This window comes from Harpia harpyja, chromosome 13 (assembly GCF_026419915.1).
Source record: "Harpia harpyja isolate bHarHar1 chromosome 13, bHarHar1 primary haplotype, whole genome shotgun sequence".
Taxonomy (NCBI): Eukaryota; Metazoa; Chordata; class Aves; order Accipitriformes; family Accipitridae; genus Harpia; species Harpia harpyja.
Window position 1 is genome coordinate 15,775,720 of NC_068952.1, and position 6,000 is coordinate 15,781,719.

Here is a 6,000-nt window from a genome sequence, read left to right on the forward strand (position 1 = left end):
ACGACACCAAATTACACTAATAATGCACTTAGTCCTACAGCTGCTTTTGAATTTGAGAAGTGTGAGGTTTAAGAGGCTGCTGCTAGAACAAACTTCCTTTGGGATTTCTGGCACATGATGATGCTCCCATTTCTTCAGTTACCCAGCTGTCATTACAAGACTAGTACCATCATGACTCCCCATGCTGGTAAGGCACGAGAGGACCAGGCTTGGCTCAGCAGCTCTAACCAGTCCTTCACAGCCTCTTCCTTCATCGAGTTGGGCTTAGCAGCCAACTTACCCTTAGCAGCCCTTGCTGCTGCCACCGTTTTCTTCTCCAGTGAACCTCAAGGAGAAGCGGTTGAGGAGGAGACAGTGGGAGCCATGAGAAAGGCAAAGATCCACAGTGGTGTGTCACTGACCTTGACTGCCAGCGAGTTGAGGGCTGCTCCTTCCCCTCATAGTCACTGACTCTTAATCCAACCAGGCCTAAGGCACCATGCTGAAACTGATAGGTCTTCTTATTGCCACCCACAATACCAACTCTCATCCTTCCCACTTAGGTATTTTCCCAGTACTTCCAATCCTGTCAGAGTTCCTCTGTGGCGATCCTGTATTTTGACAACCACTTTTCATAGGCCCTCTCCCATAAATAAAAATCCAGCACCCAGTAAAACAGCCTTTCAGAGCCTTCTTTGGCAACCTCGAAGGAGGTTGGCCAGGCCAACCTCATCCTGTCCATACCCCCCTGCTTTCCCTCCAGCCCAAACTGGTTTCTATCTGAAAGTCCACCCTCCTCTCCTGCCCTGAAGGTTCATCTCCGCTACCTACAACTCTTCCCATAATGCCACTTTTCAGATTTGCCCTGGTCTCACAGACTATGTGAAGAACAGCAGATGCAAACTACTTGCAAACTACTTGCAAAACCAAGAATTAAGTTTGCTGCTGGTTTTCAAGACACATCACTTTCACTGTGAGACACTGAGGTTCATTGGCACTTATAGCTGAGTGAAATAACTACGAGACACGCAGAACTACAAAGAGGTTTGGAGCTATCACTGCAGACAATAGCAATTCTATAGATACCACTGCTTTATCACAGTGTTATATGGGTAGTCACATGAGAAATTGTGAAGCATTAGCCAATTGTAATATATAGGTTTAAGAGTATCAGAGAGAAACCTTGCATTAATAGTTTTATCTAAAAGTAGATCAATGTGGAACCCCTGTCTATAGCAGGCACTGCATAAGACAGTTTCTACTATCTCATTTTCTTAATTACAGGAAACAGTAGAAAAACCTCAAACTTCCGTATCTGTTCTTATTTACATACCTAAGGGAAACCCAGAACTTTGCTCCTGTAGCTGAGGATCTGCACACTCCTACTCTGAAAGATGCCCTTGGATTACATTGTAGTCTCATTTGGAGCCACTAACTTAAAAGGATATTGGGTATCCTCTGATTATTGATTCACAGAAGTACTGGCAAACCACCAGAAGCTGCAGCCATTCTGGAAAGGAAATACCTTTACAGAGAAATTATGAAAATAATTTTAATAAATGTAGGGAAATCTTTGCTAAAAAAGGCTACATTCAACGACAGTCTCAGCTTTTTCTTACATGCTCACTTTTTTCACCTTTACAGCAACAATATACTGGTGCAGGAAATTGGACATTCATTCTAGATGCTGACAGATTTCTCACACTGAACAGCAAGACCTCCTGGTCACATTTATCACTTCTGTCACTTCCTCCTCTGCTGTGTTCCTGGAGAGTCCAGAAGCATCACACCTTTGAGAGAAGCAATAGATACTGTAGTGCTCTGGTGAACACGCTTCCAGTTTATTTCTCTGTCAATACATACACTCATGATCCTAACTTCACTGTTACGATCCTCGCTCGTTACTGTAAACTGCCGCTGGGATCCTGCTGACTCAGGCATTCAACCTATAAAAACCTTCTGAGCTGTCACTGCCAAAGACAGTCTGTTCAGCTACTCCATTTTCAACAGTGGGCACGTATTAAGAAGGTCTAAAGACAGCTACTAACCTACCAAACTACATTTCTTGCTATAGAAAAGGGTCTCAAGAGACAATGAGTTGAACGAACTGTTTTAGTAGATAAGGATAGAACTACAGCATATAATTATCATGCTCCAAAATGACTATATTGGTAGTTAACAAAGGAAACTTTTCCCATGTTGAGCTCAAAAACCAAAAAGCACCCTCCTCCTGCCCCTACCTTAAGGGGAGTGGGGGAAAGAGGCGAGTCCACAATGTGGCGCAGGGCACAGAAGTGAGATTAAGTCATCTCACTTCAAGCAGCAAGCTTTTTGCAGTCCTCTCAACCCCAATCAAGACGCACTATTATGCAAACACATACACACTCCCACAATTTCCTTTTTACAGTAACGTCAGGTCATTTCATGTCAGCACACTCTCAGCTTCCCACGGAGGCCACTGGAAACATGTGCTCCTATCTCACAGACACTGCACCTGGCCTGGATCTTGCACAATCCCAGTTATCCACTAGCCGGTGGCAAATAATTCTTTTCTGCTTTAAAGGGGTGCGTGCTATAGTCCGTATGACAGAGTACGTTTTGTATCTGGACTATATAAATTACCGTGACAAGTTTGCAAGACTGCCATTCTGCATTTTGTCACCTTACAAGTTTCTTTCTTTGAATATGAAAAAAATAATGAAAGTGCCTACTTACTTGGTGAAGAAACGCTAACCTTCTAAACTGTGTTTTTCTTCATGCTTGAAATGGCTGAGTCTCAGCACACCAATGCACAAGAAATAGTATCATTTCAAGCGTATTCTAGAAGAGTCAGCACAAATGCCAGGTCTACAAAACCTTCCTGGTATAACCTTGTTTCAGACCGAGATGATTGTGTCCCAGAGTGGCACAAATCCCTCATTGTCCCACATTTTAAAGACAAGAGAGACTTCACTCCTCTGTGTAATCATTCCTTCATTGTACACAAAACATTTACTGGAACAGAAAATCAGACATACTATCATACAATGGCAGCCTTTGCCTATCCTTTGAATAATCTCTGCCTTCCCTCCTCTGCCACAAGTCTCCATGGGCCCAGGCTATTGCAACATGATCCCAAACGATCAGCGTGCACCTTCACCCATTACCCTGGCATTGCTGGCACCAAAGCCTGGTACTCTTTGGTCTCATGCTCCTGCAGTGCCTCCCTGATGTTTAATCAGCTCAGCAGCCAGCTCATTCAGCCCTTAACTTTCCATGAGGTCACTCAAAATGCAATTTCAGAGCTGAAAACAATTTAATTTATATTCTTCAGTTACAGGCTATCAAATTTACTTTCTATTTGCACAATTGCAGCTATTAAATTATAGGGCATTATTCTGTTAGAGTTCAAGTCAAACCTGTTCGAAGAAAAACATGTAGATGCTAACTAGTAGTAATCCTGCATGGTCAGACCTCATGTATGGGCACTAGTAACTTGCAGCCATGCATCTGGCTGTGGCCTTGGATGCTGCTTTTCTGCCTCAGAAGGCAGCAGCCAGCAAACACAACCTGCCAGTATCACAGCACAGACTAATGATGGATGCAGCACCTGACAATCAATCACATCTGGTCCACGACCACATGAGATTCCACCTCCTTGCCAAAAATGTAAAGATCTACAGATCTGCTGTTAACTTCCTCTGTGATGACCTGGTGTTTGCTTCAAGTAATACTCTCTTCCTTACCTTATGTACGACCTTAGCTCAAAAACCATACAGGCCCATTGCCTCCAGTTACACTCAGATGCGACCCCACTTACTGCAACACGGCTATCGCTGTGCAACTGAGAGATTCACGAGACGACCTCTAAAAACAAAAGCTGTGGTACTAGAGAAAGGGTTGCCAACTAGTTGACACAGTCTTCAGTCATGCTGCTATTACACTGAAACACATGTAACATAGCTGTAGCTTTAGAAAAAAGAAACATCTCAATTTGTGAAATGAAGTAAAGAAGGTCATTGTAAAACCACACCACCAGTGGAGCAGACACAGCCAGGATTCATCCAGTTTGTTTGGAAAACAAAATTCACCACTCTCCTCAGCCTCTGATTAGTCATGCCTCATTTTTTAAGTACAGCAGGAATTTTCTGTGTATTTGTAAATATACTAGTTAATGAACTGGAAATTTTACTTCAAAAAGTTAGGTCCAAATTTCTTTCTAACTTTGACACATTCAGATTACAGTACAAATCTTCAAAATTTTGCCAAAACCTGGGGGGCACACGTGAACTTTTAATTACCACAGTGTTGCCTATGTGGGAAAACCTAAGAAAGATAAGGTTAGCTAACTGAAAATGTAAAGATTAATAAAAAAAGTTATCAAATGCACAGCTTTCATTTCATTAAAACCTGTTTGAAGTACTGCATAGGCACCATATTCCATTTGTTATACCAACATGCACATTTGTGAGTTTCCACCATTATTCACAGAGATAATGGATGTGTTCTCTATGTATTCTTTAATCTTTGTAATTTATAAGTGTCTTATTTTCATCATTCCACAACTCTGGACTGTAAAATGTCACGTCCGAGTAGGTTTACTCCCACATTTATACAAATAAAGCATGCCCACCAGTCTCCCAGCAAGTAAAAAATGCTACCCCTGCAAATAATGGCCACTGCTTTGTTTAAAAGGCATGTTTTCATAGATATGCAGTTCTTGTATCCATATGTATTGGGTTTGTGTGGCAAGGTTTTGGTAGCGGGGGGTGGGGGTTACAGGGGTGGCTTCTGTGAGAAGCTGCTGGAAGCTTCCCCTGTGTCCGACAGAGCCAATGCCAGCCGGCTCCAAGATGGACCTGTCTCTGGCCAAGGCCAAGCCCATCAGCGATGGTGGTAGTGCCTCCGGGAGAACAGATTTAAGAAGGAAAAAAAGTTGCTGGGACACACAGACATGGCAGCCAGAAAGAGGAGTGAGAACATGCAAGAGAAACAACCCTGCAGACCCCAAGGTCAGTGAAGAAGGAGGGGGAGGAGGTGCTCCAGGCACCGGAGCAGAGATTCCCCTGCAGCCCGTGGGGAAGACCATGGTGAGGCAGGCTGTCCCCCTGCAGCCCATGGAGGTCCACAGTGGAGCGGAGGTCCACGGTGGAGCAGATATCCACCGCAGCCCAGGGAGGACCCCACGCCGGAGCAGGTGGGTTCCTGAAGGAGGCTGTGACCCCGTGGGAAGCCCGTACTGGAGCAGGCTCCTGGCAAGACCTGCAGATCTGTTCAGAGGGGAGCCCACAGAGCAGGTTTTCTGGCAGGACCTGTGACCCCATGGGGGACCCACACTGGAGCAGTGTGCTCCTGAAGGACTGCACGTTGTGGAAGGGACCCACGCTGGAACAGTTCGTGAAGAACTGCAGCCCGTGGGAAGGACCCCACACTGGAGAAGTTCGTGGAGGACTGTCTCCCATGGAAGGGACCCCACGCTGGAGCAGGGGAAGAGTGTGAGGAGTCCTGCCTCTGAGGAGGATGAAGCAGCAGAAATAATGTGTGGTGAACTGACCATAAACCCCATTCCCCATCCCCATGCGCCGCTGGGGGGGTATGTAGAGAATCCAGGAGTGAAGCTGTGCCCAGGAAGAAGGGAGGAGTGGAGGGAAGGTGTTTTGAGATTTGGTTTTATTTTCTTATTACCCTCCTCTGGTTGACTGGTAATAAATTGAGTTAACTTTCCCCAAGCTGAGTCTGTTCTGCCCATGATGGTAATTGGTGAGTGATCTTTCCTGTCCTTATCTCAACCCATGAGCCCTTTGTTATATTTTCTCTCCCCTGTCCAGCTGAGGAGGGGGGAGTGATAGAACAGCTTTGGTGGCCACCCAGCATTCAGCCAGGGTCAACCTACCACACCATAAAATTAACTGGACTAACAGTTATGAGAATGAATTGAAGACGCTATAAAACTACAGCACACAAGCTAGTGTAAAAGGTAGAAATATTTTGTCTTTACTTATAATATCAAACACCCTAACAAGATAACACAAGAGAAGTACA